Here is a 14325-nt window from a genome sequence, read left to right on the forward strand (position 1 = left end):
CTTATTAGATCTTTTTTCTCTCAGTCAGACAGTTCCAAACGAAGTTGGAAGTGCAATAGACTGCAGATCAAGAGGTCCCAGATTCAAATTCTGGTGCCCCGTTAACTTCTTTGATATAGGGGGCAGCATTTTCACTTTTGGATGAATTGCGTGCCCATAGTGAACAGCCTCCTACTCTGTCCCAGATGCTAATATATGCAAATTATTATTAATTTTGGATAGATAACACTCTCAAGCTTCTAACACTGTTTGAATGATGCCTGTGAGTATAACAGAACTCATATGGCAGGCAAAAACCTGAGAAAAAATCCAAACAGGAAGTGAAAATTCTGAGAGTGGTCATTGTTAAAGTCATCGCCTATTCAATTCCCTGTAATATATGGATCTGTTTGCACTTCAAACGCCTTCCACTAGATGTCAACAGTCAGTACAACATGGAATGAAGCTGGGACCGGATGGGAGGGGAATGAGAGAAGTTAAAATGAAGTGCTTTCTAAGTGTATCTTGACGGTTGGAGTAATCTTTTTTAGATTATGTTGCTCAATCTAAAATGTCCGTCATTAGATGTTGTTTCTCTCAGTCAAACAGTTCCAAACAGAGTGGGTAGTGTTTTACTCTTGAGATCCAGAGGTGTCAGGTTAAAAATGTTCGATCCACTTGAAATCAAATGCATTACTGGTGTGTTTTCTAAGGGGGAGCATTCTTGATTAGGCAAAATAACTCTCCATCTAAAATGGCCCTTGTTAGACCATTTTTTCCAATTTTGGATGATCAGACTTAGGGGGTATAGCTCAGTGGTAGAGCATTTGACTGCAGATCAGGAGGTCCCAGGTTCAAATCCTAGTGCCCCCTTGTAGACATGTACTTTCTAAGTCAGTCTTTAGAGATGGAGTGCTATTTTTCACGAGTTGTTACTCAATCTAAAATGTACCTTATTAGATCTTTTTTCTCTCAGTCAGACAGTTCCAAACGAAGTTGGAAGTGCAATAGACTGCAGATCAAGAGGTCCCAGATTCAAATTCTGGTGCGCCGTTAATTTCTTTGATATAGGGGGCAGCATTTTCACTTTTGGATGAATTGCATGCCCATAGTGAACTGCCTCCTACTCTGTCCCAGATGCTAATATATGCAAATTATTATTAATTTTGGATAGAAAACACTCTCAAGCTTCTAAAACTGTTTGAATGATGTCTGTGAGTATAACAGAACTCATATGGCAGGCAAAAACCTGAGAAAAAATACAAACAGGAAGTGAAAATTCTGAGAGTGGTCATTGTTAAAGTCATCGCCTATTCAATTCTCTGTAATATATGGATCTGTTTGCACTTCAAACGCCTTCCACTAGATGTCAACAGTCAGTACAACATGGAATGAAGCTGGGACCGGATGGGAGGGGAATGAGAGAAGTTAAAATGAAGTGCTTTCTAAGTGTATCTTGACGGTTGGAATAATCTTTTTTAGATTATGCTGCTCATTCTAAAATGTCCGTCATTAGATGTTGTTTCTCTCAGTCAAACAGTTCCAAACAGAGTGGGTAGTGTTTTACTCTTGAGATCCAGAGGTGTCAGGTTAAAAATGTTCGATCCACTTGAAATCAAATGCATTACTGGTGTGTTTTCTAAGAGGGAGCGTTCTTGATTAGGCAAAATAACTCTCCATCTAAAATGGCCCTTGTTAGACCATTTTTTCTAATTTTGGATCATCAGACTTAGGGGGTATAGCTCAGTGGTAGAGCATTTGACTGCAGATCAAGAGGTACCAGGTTCAAATCCTAGTGCCCCCTTGTAGACATGTATTTTCTAAGTCAGTCTTTAGAGATGGAGTGCTATTTTTCACGAGTTGTTACTCAATCTAAAATGTACCTTATTAGATCTTTTTTCTCTCAGTCAGACAGTTCCAAACGAAGTTGGAAGTGCAATAGACTGCAGATCAACAGGTCCCAGATTCAAATTCTGGTGCACCGTTAACTTCTTTGATATAGGGGGCAGCATTTTCACTTTTGGATGAATTGCGTGCCCATAGTGAACTGCCTCCTACTCTGTCCCAGATGCTAATATATGCAAATTATTATTAATTTTGGATAGATAACACTCTCAAGCTTCTAACACTGTTTGAATGATGCCTGTGAGTATAACAGAACTCATATGGCAGGCAAAAACCTGAGAAAAAATCCAAACAGGAAGTGAAAATTCTGAGAGTGGTCATTGTTAAAGTCATCGCCTATTCAATTCCCTGTAATATATGGATCTGTTTGCACTTCAAACGCCTTCCACTAGATGTCAACAGTCAGTACAACATGGAATGAAGCTGGGACCGGATGGGAGGGGAATGAGAGAAGTTAAAATGAAGTGCTTTCTAAGTGTATCTTGACGGTTGGAGTAATCTTTTTTAGATTATGTTGCTCAATCTAAAATGTCCGTCATTAGATGTTGTTTCTCTCAGTCAAACAGTTCCAAACAGAGTGGGTAGTGTTTTACTCTTGAGATCCAGAGGTGTCAGGTTAAAAATGTTCGATCCACTTGAAATCAAATGCATTACTGGTGTGTTTTCTAAGGGGGAGCATTCTTGATTAGGCAAAATAACTCTCCATCTAAAATGGCCCTTGTTAGACCATTTTTTCCAATTTTGGATGATCAGACTTAGGGGGTATAGCTCAGTGGTAGAGCATTTGACTGCAGATCAGGAGGTCCCAGGTTCAAATCCTAGTGCCCCCTTGTAGACATGTACTTTCTAAGTCAGTCTTTAGAGATGGAGTGCTATTTTTCACGAGTTGTTACTCAATCTAAAATGTACCTTATTAGATCTTTTTTCTCTCAGTCAGACAGTTCCAAACGAAGTTGGAAGTGCAATAGACTGCAGATCAAGAGGTCCCAGATTCAAATTCTGGTGCGCCGTTAATTTCTTTGATATAGGGGGCAGCATTTTCACTTTTGGATGAATTGCATGCCCATAGTGAACTGCCTCCTACTCTGTCCCAGATGCTAATATATGCAAATTATTATTAATTTTGGATAGAAAACACTCTCAAGCTTCTAAAACTGTTTGAATGATGTCTGTGAGTATAACAGAACTCATATGGCAGGCAAAAACCTGAGAAAAAATACAAACAGGAAGTGAAAATTCTGAGAGTGGTCATTGTTAAAGTCATCGCCTATTCAATTCTCTGTAATATATGGATCTGTTTGCACTTCAAACGCCTTCCACTAGATGTCAACAGTCAGTACAACATGGAATGAAGCTGGGACCGGATGGGAGGGGAATGAGAGAAGTTAAAATGAAGTGCTTTCTAAGTGTATCTTGACGGTTGGAGTAATCTTTTTTAGATTATGCTGCTCATTCTAAAATGTCCGTCATTAGATGTTGTTTCTCTCAGTCAAACAGTTCCAAACAGAGTGGGTAGTGTTTTACTCTTGAGATCCAGAGGTGTCAGGTTAAAAATGTTCGATCCACTTGAAATCAAATGCATTACTGGTGTGTTTTCTAAGAGGGAGCGTTCTTGATTAGGCAAAATAACTCTCCATCTAAAATGGCCCTTGTTAGACCATTTTTTCTAATTTTGGATCATCAGACTTAGGGGGTATAGCTCAGTGGTAGAGCATTTGACTGCAGATCAAGAGGTACCAGGTTCAAATCCTAGTGCCCCCTTGTAGACATGTATTTTCTAAGTCAGTCTTTAGAGATGGAGTGCTATTTTTCACGAGTTGTTACTCAATCTAAAATGTACCTTATTAGATCTTTTTTCTCTCAGTCAGACAGTTCCAAACGAAGTTGGAAGTGCAATAGACTGCAGATCAACAGGTCCCAGATTCAAATTCTGGTGCACCGTTAACTTCTTTGATATAGGGGGCAGCATTTTCACTTTTGGATGAATTGCGTGCCCATAGTGAACTGCCTCCTACTCTGTCCCAGATGCTAATATATGCAAATTATTATTAATTTTGGATAGATAACACTCTCAAGCTTCTAACACTGTTTGAATGATGCCTGTGAGTATAACAGAACTCATATGGCAGGCAAAAACCTGAGAAAAAATACAAACAGGAAGTGAAAATTCTGAGAGTGGTCATTGTTAAAGTCATCGCCTATTCAATTCTCTGTAATATATGGATCTGTTTGCACTTCAAACGCCTTCCACTAGATGTCAACAGTCAGTACAACATGGAATGAAGCTGGGACCGGATGGGAGGGGAATGAGAGAAGTTAAAATGAAGTGCTTTCTAAGTGTATCTTGACGGTTGGAGTAATCTTTTTTAGATTATGTTACTCAATCTAAAATGTCCATGATTAGATGGTTTTTCTCTCAGTCAAACAGTTCCAAACAGAGTGGGTAGTGTTTTACTCTTGAGATCCAGAGGTGTCAGGTTAAAAATGTTCGATCCACTTGAAATCAAATGCATTACTGGTGTGTTTTCTAAGGGGGAGCATTCTTGATTAGGCAAAATAACTCTCCATCTAAAATGGCCCTTGTTAGACCATTTTTTACAATTTTGGATGATCAGACATAGGGGGTATAGCTCAGTGGTAGAGCATTTGACTGCAGATCAAGAGGTCCCAGGTTCAAATCCTAGTGCCCCCTTGTAGACGTGTACTTTCTAAGTCAGTCTTTAGAGATGGAGTGCTATTTTTCACGAGTTTTTACTCAATCTAAAATGTACCTTATTAGATCTTTTTTCTCTCAGTGAGACAGTTCCAAACGAAGTTGGAAGTGCAATAGACTGCAGATCAAGAGGTCCCAGATTCAAATTCTGGTGCGCCGTTAACTTCTTTGATATAGGGGGCAGCATTTTCACTTTGGATGAATTGCGTGCCCATAGTGAACTGCCTCCTACTCTGTCCCAGATGCTAATATATGCAAATTATTATTAATTTTGGATAGATAACACTCTGAAGCTTCTAAAACTGTTTGAATGATGCCTGTGAGTATAACAGAACTCATATGGCAGGCAAAAACCTGAGAAAAAATACAAACAGGAAGTGAAAATTCTGAGAGTGGTCATTGTTAAAGTCATCGCCTATTCAATTCTCTGTAATATATGGATCTGTTTGCACTTCAAACGCCTTCCACTAGATGTCAACAGTCAGTACAACATGGAATGAAGCTGGGACCGGATGGGAGGGGAATGAGAGAAGTTAAAATGAAGTGCTTTCTAAGTGTATCTTGACGGTTGGAGTAATCTTTTTTAGATTATGTTGCTCAATCTAAAATGTCCGTCATTAGATGTTGTTTCTCTCAGTCAAACAGTTCCAAACAGAGTGGGTAGTGTTTTACTCTTGAGATCCAGAGGTGTCAGGTTAAAAATGTTCGATCCACTTGAAATCAAATGCATTACTGGTGTGTTTTCTAAGGGGGAGCATTCTTGATTAGGCAAAATAACTCTCCATCTAAAATGGCCCTTGTTAGACCATTTTTTCCAATTTTGGATGATCAGACATAGGGGGTATAGCTCAGTGGTAGAGCATTTGACTGCAGACCAGGAGGTCCCAGGTTCAAATCCTAGTGCCCCCTTGTAGACATGTACTTTCTAAGTCAGTCTTTAGAGATGGAGTGCTATTTTTCACGAGTTGTTACTCAATCTAAAATGTACCTTATTAGATCTTTTTTCTCTCAGTCAGACAGTTCCAAACGAAGTTGGAAGTGCAATAGACTGCAGATCAAGAGGTCCCAGATTCAAATTCTGGTGCGCCGTTAACTTCTTTGATATAGGGGGCAGCATTTTCACTTTTGGATGAATTGCATGCCCATAGTGAACTGCCTCCTACTCTGTCCCAGATGCTAATATATGCAAATCATTATTAATTTTGGATAGAAAACACTCTCAAGCTTCTAAAACTGTTTGAATGATGTCTGTGAGTATAACAGAACTCATATGGCAGGCAAAAACCTGAGAAAAAATACAAACAGGAAGTGAAAATTCTGAGAGTGGTCATTGTTAAAGTCATCGCCTATTCAATTATCTGTAATATATGGATCTGTTTGCACTTCAAACGCCTTCCACTAGATGTCAACAGTCAGTACAACATGGAATGAAGCTGGGACCGGATGGGAGGGGAATGAGAGAAGTTAAAATGAAGTGCTTTCTAAGTGTATCTTGACGGTTGGAGTAATCTTTTTTAGATTATGTTGCTCAATCTAAAATGTCCGTCATTAGATGTTGTTTCTCTCAGTCAAACAGTTCCAAACAGAGTGGGTAGTGTTTTACTCTTGAGATCCAGAGGTGTCAGGTTAAAAATGTTCGATCCACTTTAAATCAAATGCATTACTGGTGTGTTTTCTAAGAGGGAGCGTTCTTGATTAGGCAAAATAACTCTCCATCTAAAATGGCCCTTGTTAGACCATTTTTTCCAATTTTGGATCATCAGACTTAGGGGGTATAGCTCAGTGGTAGAGCATTTGACTGCAGATCAAGAGGTCCCAGGTTCAAATCCTAGTGCCCCCTTGTAGACATGTACTTTCTAAGTCAGTCTTTAGAGATGGAGTGCTATTTTTCACGAGTTGTTACTCAATCTAAAATGTACCTTATTAGATCTTTTTTCTCTCAGTCAGACAGTTCCAAACGAAGTTGGAAGTGCAATAGACTGCAGATCAACAGGTCCCAGATTCAAATTCTGGTGCGCCGTTAACTTCTTTGATATAGGGGGCAGCATTTTCACTTTTGGATGAATTGCGTGCCCATAGTGAACTGCCTCCTACTCTGTCCCAGATGCTAATATATGCAAATTATTATTAATTTTGGATAGATAACACTCTCAAGCTTCTAACACTGTTTGAATGATGCCTGTGAGTATAACAGAACTCATATGGCAGGCAAAAACCTGAGAAAAAATCCAAACAGGAAGTGAAAATTCTGAGAGTGGTCATTGTTAAAGTCATCGCCTATTCAATTCCCTGTAATATATGGATCTGTTTGCACTTCAAACGCCTTCCACTAGATGTCAACAGTCAGTACAACATGGAATGAAGCTGGGACCGGATGGGAGGGGAATGAGAGAAGTTAAAATGAAGTGCTTTCTAAGTGTATCTTGACGGTTGGAGTAATCTTTTTTAGATTATGTTGCTCAATCTAAAATGTCCGTCATTAGATGTTGTTTCTCTCAGTCAAACAGTTCCAAACAGAGTGGGTAGTGTTTTACTCTTGAGATCCAGAGGTGTCAGGTTAAAAATGTTCGATCCACTTGAAATCAAATGCATTACTGGTGTGTTTTCTAAGAGGGAGCGTTCTTGATTAGGCAAAATAACTCTCCATCTAAAATGGCCCTTGTTAGACCATTTTTTCCAATTTTGGATCATCAGACTTAGGGGGTATAGCTCAGTGGTAGAGCATTTGACTGCAGATCAAGAGGTCCCAGGTTCAAATCCTAGTGCCCCCTTGTAGACATGTACTTTCTAAGTCAGTCTTTAGAGATGGAGTGCTATTTTTCACGAGTTGTTACTCAATCTAAAATGTACCTTATTAGATCTTTTTTTTCTCAGTCAGACAGTTCCAAACGAAGTTGGAAGTGCAATAGACTGCAGATCAACAGGTCCCAGATTCAAATTCTGGTGCGCCGTTAACTTCTTTGATATAGGGGGCAGCATTTTCACTTTTGGATGAATTGCGTGCCCATAGTGAACTGCCTCCTACTCTGTCCCAGATGCTAATATATGCAAATTATTATTAATTTTGGATAGATAACACTCTCAAGCTTCTAACACTGTTTGAATGATGCCTGTGAGTATAACAGAACTCATATGGCAGGCAAAAACCTGAGAAAAAATCCAAACAGGAAGTGAAAATTCTGAGAGTGGTCATTGTTAAAGTCATCGCCTATTCAATTCCCTGTAATATATGGATCTGTTTGCACTTCAAACGCCTTCCACTAGATGTCAACAGTCAGTACAACATGGAATGAAGCTGGGACCGGATGGGAGGGGAATGAGAGAAGTTAAAATGAAGTGCTTTCTAAGTGTATCTTGACGGTTGGAGTAATCTTTTTTAGATTATGTTGCTCAATCTAAAATGTCCGTCATTAGATGTTGTTTCTCTCAGTCAAACAGTTCCAAACAGAGTGGGTAGTGTTTTACTCTTGAGATCCAGAGGTGTCAGGTTAAAAATGTTCGATCCACTTGAAATCAAATGCATTACTGGTGTGTTTTCTGAGGGGGAGCATTCTTGATTAGGCAAAATAACTCTCCATCTAAAATGGCCCTTGTTAGACCATTTTTTCCAATTTTGGATGATCAAACATAGGGGATATAGCTCAGTGGTAGAGCATTTGACTGCAGTTCAGGAGGTCCCAGGTTCAAATCCTAGTGCCCCATTGTAGAAATGTACTTTCTAAGTCAGTCTTTAGAGATGGAGTGCTATTTTTCACGAGTTGTTACTCAATCTAAAATGTACCTTATTAGATATTTTTTCTCTCAGTCAGACAGTTCCAAACGAAGTTGGAAGTGCAATAGACTGCAGATCAAGAGGTCCCAGATTCAAATTCTGGTGCGCCGTTAACTTCTTTGATATAGGGGGCAGCATTTTCACTTTTGGATGAATTGCATGCCCATAGTGAACTGCGTCCTACTCTGTCCCAGATGCTAATATATGCAAATTATTATTAATTTTGGATAGAAAACACTCTCAAGCTTCTAAAACTGTTTGAATGATGTCTGTGAGTATAACAGAACTCATATGGCAGGCAAAAACCTGAGAAAAAATCCAAACAGGAAGTGAAAATTCTGAGAGTGGTCATTGTTAAAGTCATCGCCTATTCAATTCCCTGTAATATATGGATCTGTTTGCACTTCAAACGCCTTCCACTAGATGTCAACAGTCAGTACAACATGGAATGAAGCTGGGACCGGATGGGAGGGGAATGAGAGAAGTTAAAATGAAGTGCTTTCTAAGTGTATCTTGACGGTTGGAGTAATCTTTTTTAGATTATGTTGCTCAATCTAAAATGTCCGTCATTAGATGTTGTTTCTCTCAGTCAAACAGTTCCAAACAGAGTGGGTAGTGTTTTACTCTTGAGATCCAGAGGTGTCAGGTTAAAAATGTTCGATCCACTTGAAATCAAATGCATTACTGGTGTGTTTTCTAAGGGGGAGCATTCTTGATTAGGCAAAATAACTCTCCATCTAAAATGGCCCTTGTTAGACCATTTTTTCCAATTTTGGATGATCAGACATAGGGGGTATAGCTCAGTGGTAGAGCATTTGACTGCAGTTCAGGAGGTCCCAGGTTCAAATCCTAGTGCCCCATTGTAGAAATGTACTTTCTAAGTCAGTCTTTAGAGATGGAGTGCTATTTTTCACGAGTTGTTACTCAATCTAAAATGTACCTTATTAGATATTTTTTCTCTCAGTCAGACAGTTCCAAACGAAGTTGGAAGTGCAATAGACTGCAGATCAAGAGGTCCCAGATTCAAATTCTGGTGCGCCGTTAACTTCTTTGATATAGGGGGCAGCATTTTCACTTTTGGATGAATTGCATGCCCATAGTGAACTGCCTCCTACTCTGTCCCAGATGCTAATATATGCAAATTATTATTAATTTTGGATAGAAAACACTCTCAAGCTTCTAAAACTGTTTGAATGATGTCTGTGAGTATAACAGAACTCATATGGCAGGCAAAAACCTGAGAAAAAATACAAACAGGAAGTGAAAATTCTGAGAGTGGTCATTGTTAAAGTCATCGCCTATTCAATTCTCTGTAATATATGGATCTGTTTGCACTTCAAACGCCTTCCACTAGATGTCAACAGTCAGTACAACATGGAATGAAGCTGGGACCGGATGGGAGGGGAATGAGAGAAGTTAAAATGAAGTGCTTTCTAAGTGTATCTTGACGGTTGGAGTAATCTTTTTTAGATTATGTTGCTCAATCTAAAATGTCCGTCATTAGATGTTGTTTCTCTCAGTCAAACAGTTCCAAACAGAGTGGGTAGTGTTTTACTCTTGAGATCCAGAGGTGTCAGGTTAAAAATGTTCGATCCACTTGAAATCAAATGCATTACTGGTGTGTTTTCTAAGAGGGAGCGTTCTTGATTAGGCAAAATAACTCTCCATCTAAAATGGCCCTTGTTAGACCATTTTTTCTAATTTTGGATCATCAGACTTAGGGGGTATAGCTCAGTGGTAGAGCATTTGACTGCAGATCAAGAGGTCCCAGGTTCAAATCCTAGTGCCCCCTTGTAGACATGTATTTTCTAAGTCAGTCTTTAGAGATGGAGTGCTATTTTTCACGAGTTGTTACTCAATCTAAAATGTACCTTATTAGATCTTTTTTCTCTCAGTCAGACAGTTCCAAACGAAGTTGGAAGTGCAATAGACTGCAGATCAACAGGTCCCAGATTCAAATTCTGGTGCGCCGTTAACTTCTTTGATATAGGGGGCAGCATTTTCACTTTTGGATGAATTGCGTGCCCATAGTGAACTGCCTCCTACTCTGTCCCAGATGCTAATATATGCAAATTATTATTAATTTTGGATAGATAACACTCTCAAGCTTCTAACACTGTTTGAATGATGCCTGTGAGTATAACAGAACTCATATGGCAGGCAAAAACCTGAGAAAAAATCCAAACAGGAAGTGAAAATTCTGAGAGTGGTCATTGTTAAAGTCATCGCCTATTCAATTCTCTGTAATATATGGATCTGTTTGCACTTCAAACGCCTTCCACTAGATGTCAACAGTCAGTACAACATGGAATGAAGCTGGGACCGGATGGGAGGGGAATGAGAGAAGTTAAAATGAAGTGCTTTCTAAGTGTATCTTGACGGTTGGAGTAATCTTTTTTAGATTATGTTGCTCAATCTAAAATGTCCGTCATTAGATGTTGTTTCTCTCAGTCAAACAGTTCCAAACAGAGTGGGTAGTGTTTTACTCTTGAGATCCAGAGGTGTCAGGTTAAAAATGTTCGATCCACTTGAAATCAAATGCATTACTGGTGTGTTTTCTAAGAGGGAGCGTTCTTGATTAGGCAAAATAACTCTCCATCTAAAATGGCCCTTGTTAGACCATTTTTTCCAATTTTGGATCATCAGACTTAGGGGGTATAGCTCAGTGGTAGAGCATTTGACTGCAGATCAAGAGGTCCCAGGTTCAAATCCTAGTGCCCCCTTGTAGACATGTACTTTCTAAGTCAGTCTTTAGAGATGGAGTGCTATTTTTCACGAGTTGTTACTCAATCTAAAATGTACCTTATTAGATCTTTTTTCTCTCAGTCAGACAGTTCCAAACGAAGTTGGAAGTGCAATAGACTGCAGATCAACAGGTCCCAGATTCAAATTCTGGTGCGCCGTTAACTTCTTTGATATAGGGGGCAGCATTTTCACTTTTGGATGAATTGCGTGCCCATAGTGAACTGCCTCCTACTCTGTCCCAGATGCTAATATATGCAAATTATTATTAATTTTGGATAGATAACACTCTCAAGCTTCTAACACTGTTTGAATGATGCCTGTGAGTATAACAGAACTCATATGGCAGGCAAAAACCTGAGAAAAAATCCAAACAGGAAGTGAAAATTCTGAGAGTGGTCATTGTTAAAGTCATCGCCTATTCAATTCCCTGTAATATATGGATCTGTTTGCACTTCAAACGCCTTCCACTAGATGTCAACAGTCAGTACAACATGGAATGAAGCTGGGACCGGATGGGAGGGGAATGAGAGAAGTTAAAATGAAGTGCTTTCTAAGTGTATCTTGACGGTTGGAGTAATCTTTTTTAGATTATGTTGCTCAATCTAAAATGTCCGTCATTAGATGTTGTTTCTCTCAGTCAAACAGTTCCAAACAGAGTGGGTAGTGTTTTACTCTTGAGATCCAGAGGTGTCAGGTTAAAAATGTTCGATCCACTTGAAATCAAATGCATTACTGGTGTGTTTTCTGAGGGGGAGCATTCTTGATTAGGCAAAATAACTCTCCATCTAAAATGGCCCTTGTTAGACCATTTTTTCCAATTTTGGATGATCAAACATAGGGGGTATAGCTCAGTGGTAGAGCATTTGACTGCAGTTCAGGAGGTCCCAGGTTCAAATCCTAGTGCCCCATTGTAGAAATGTACTTTCTAAGTCAGTCTTTAGAGATGGAGTGCTATTTTTCACGAGTTGTTACTCAATCTAAAATGTACCTTATTAGATATTTTTTCTCTCAGTCAGACAGTTCCAAACGAAGTTGGAAGTGCAATAGACTGCAGATCAAGAGGTCCCAGATTCAAATTCTGGTGCGCCGTTAACTTCTTTGATATAGGGGGCAGCATTTTCACTTTTGGATGAATTGCATGCCCATAGTGAACTGCGTCCTACTCTGTCCCAGATGCTAATATATGCAAATTATTATTAATTTTGGATAGAAAACACTCTCAAGCTTCTAAAACTGTTTGAATGATGTCTGTGAGTATAACAGAACTCATATGGCAGGCAAAAACCTGAGAAAAAATCCAAACAGGAAGTGAAAATTCTGAGAGTGGTCATTGTTAAAGTCATCGCCTATTCAATTCCCTGTAATATATGGATCTGTTTGCACTTCAAACGCCTTCCACTAGATGTCAACAGTCAGTACAACATGGAATGAAGCTGGGACCGGATGGGAGGGGAATGAGAGAAGTTAAAATGAAGTGCTTTCTAAGTGTATCTTGACGGTTGGAGTAATCTTTTTTAGATTATGTTGCTCAATCTAAAATGTCCGTCATTAGATGTTGTTTCTCTCAGTCAAACAGTTCCAAACAGAGTGGGTAGTGTTTTACTCTTGAGATCCAGAGGTGTCAGGTTAAAAATGTTCGATCCACTTGAAATCAAATGCATTACTGGTGTGTTTTCTAAGGGGGAGCATTCTTGATTAGGCAAAATAACTCTCCATCTAAAATGGCCCTTGTTAGACCATTTTTTCCAATTTTGGATGATCAGACATAGGGGGTATAGCTCAGTGGTAGAGCATTTGACTGCAGTTCAGGAGGTCCCAGGTTCAAATCCTAGTGCCCCCTTGTAGAAATGTACTTTCTAAGTCAGTCTTTAGAGATGGAGTGCTATTTTTCACGAGTTGTTACTCAATCTAAAATGTACCTTATTAGATATTTTTTCTCTCAGTCAGACAGTTCCAAACGAAGTTGGAAGTGCAATAGACTGCAGATCAAGAGGTCCCAGATTCAAATTCTGGTGCGCCGTTAACTTCTTTGATATAGGGGGCAGCATTTTCACTTTTGGATGAATTGCATGCCCATAGTGAACTGCCTCCTACTCTGTCCCAGATGCTAATATATGCAAATTATTATTAATTTTGGATAGAAAACACTCTCAAGCTTCTAAAACTGTTTGAATGATGTCTGTGAGTATAACAGAACTCATATGGCAGGCAAAAACCTGAGAAAAAATACAAACAGGAAGTGAAAATTCTGAGAGTGGTCATTGTTAAAGTCATCGCCTATTCAATTCTCTGTAATATATGGATCTGTTTGCACTTCAAACGCCTTCCACTAGATGTCAACAGTCAGTACAACATGGAATGAAGCTGGGACCGGATGGGAGGGGAATGAGAGAAGTTAAAATGAAGTGCTTTCTAAGTGTATCTTGACGGTTGGAGTAATCTTTTTTAGATTATGTTGCTCAATCTAAAATGTCCGTCATTAGATGTTGTTTCTCTCAGTCAAACAGTTCCAAACAGAGTGGGTAGTGTTTTACTCTTGAGATCCAGAGGTGTCAGGTTAAAAATGTTCGATCCACTTGAAATCAAATGCATTACTGGTGTGTTTTCTAAGAGGGAGCGTTCTTGATTAGGCAAAATAACTCTCCATCTAAAATGGCCCTTGTTAGACCATTTTTTCTAATTTTGGATCATCAGACTTAGGGGGTATAGCTCAGTGGTAGAGCATTTGACTGCAGATCAAGAGGTCCCAGGTTCAAATCCTAGTGCCCCCTTGTAGACATGTATTTTCTAAGTCAGTCTTTAGAGATGGAGTGCTATTTTTCACGAGTTGTTACTCAATCTAAAATGTACCTTATTAGATCTTTTTTCTCTCAGTCAGACAGTTCCAAACGAAGTTGGAAGTGCAATAGACTGCAGATCAACAGGTCCCAGATTCAAATTCTGGTGCGCCGTTAACTTCTTTGATATAGGGGGCAGCATTTTCACTTTTGGATGAATTGCGTGCCCATAGTGAACTGCCTCCTACTCTGTCCCAGATGCTAATATATGCAAATTATTATTAATTTTGGATAGATAACACTCTCAAGCTTCTAACACTGTTTGAATGATGCCTGTGAGTATAACAGAACTCATATGGCAGGCAAAAACCTGAGAAAAAATCCAAACAGGAAGTGAAAATTCTGAGAGTGGTCATTGTTAAAGTCATCGCCTA

The 14325-nt window shown here is 39.2% G+C and overlaps 11 non-coding genes across 11 annotated transcripts; all 11 read left to right on the forward strand.

Annotated features, from left to right (window-relative positions):
- Positions 1–780: 780 nt before the first annotated feature.
- Positions 781–852, forward strand: trnac-gca (transfer RNA cysteine (anticodon GCA)). The gene has a single exon. It is a non-coding gene; the product is annotated as a tRNA-Cys (tRNA).
- An 859-nt stretch (positions 853–1711) lies between these two features.
- Positions 1712–1783, forward strand: trnac-gca (transfer RNA cysteine (anticodon GCA)). The gene has a single exon. It is a non-coding gene; the product is annotated as a tRNA-Cys (tRNA).
- Positions 1784–2642: 859 nt separating this feature from the next.
- Positions 2643–2714, forward strand: trnac-gca (transfer RNA cysteine (anticodon GCA)). Its single transcript has one exon. It is a non-coding gene; the product is annotated as a tRNA-Cys (tRNA).
- An 859-nt stretch (positions 2715–3573) lies between these two features.
- trnac-gca (transfer RNA cysteine (anticodon GCA)) lies at positions 3574–3645 on the forward strand. The gene has a single exon. It is a non-coding gene; the product is annotated as a tRNA-Cys (tRNA).
- An 859-nt stretch (positions 3646–4504) lies between these two features.
- trnac-gca (transfer RNA cysteine (anticodon GCA)) lies at positions 4505–4576 on the forward strand. Its single transcript has one exon. It is a non-coding gene; the product is annotated as a tRNA-Cys (tRNA).
- A 1789-nt stretch (positions 4577–6365) lies between these two features.
- Positions 6366–6437, forward strand: trnac-gca (transfer RNA cysteine (anticodon GCA)). Its single transcript has one exon. It is a non-coding gene; the product is annotated as a tRNA-Cys (tRNA).
- Positions 6438–7296: 859 nt separating this feature from the next.
- trnac-gca (transfer RNA cysteine (anticodon GCA)) lies at positions 7297–7368 on the forward strand. The gene has a single exon. It is a non-coding gene; the product is annotated as a tRNA-Cys (tRNA).
- A 2721-nt stretch (positions 7369–10089) lies between these two features.
- Positions 10090–10161, forward strand: trnac-gca (transfer RNA cysteine (anticodon GCA)). The gene has a single exon. It is a non-coding gene; the product is annotated as a tRNA-Cys (tRNA).
- Positions 10162–11020: 859 nt separating this feature from the next.
- trnac-gca (transfer RNA cysteine (anticodon GCA)) lies at positions 11021–11092 on the forward strand. The gene has a single exon. It is a non-coding gene; the product is annotated as a tRNA-Cys (tRNA).
- Positions 11093–12882: 1790 nt separating this feature from the next.
- On the forward strand, positions 12883–12954 carry trnac-gca (transfer RNA cysteine (anticodon GCA)). Its single transcript has one exon. It is a non-coding gene; the product is annotated as a tRNA-Cys (tRNA).
- An 859-nt stretch (positions 12955–13813) lies between these two features.
- Positions 13814–13885, forward strand: trnac-gca (transfer RNA cysteine (anticodon GCA)). The gene has a single exon. It is a non-coding gene; the product is annotated as a tRNA-Cys (tRNA).
- The last annotated feature ends 440 nt before the right edge of the window (positions 13886–14325 follow it).

This window comes from Salvelinus fontinalis, chromosome 29 (assembly GCF_029448725.1).
Source record: "Salvelinus fontinalis isolate EN_2023a chromosome 29, ASM2944872v1, whole genome shotgun sequence".
Lineage (NCBI taxonomy): Eukaryota > Metazoa > Chordata > Actinopteri > Salmoniformes > Salmonidae > Salvelinus > Salvelinus fontinalis.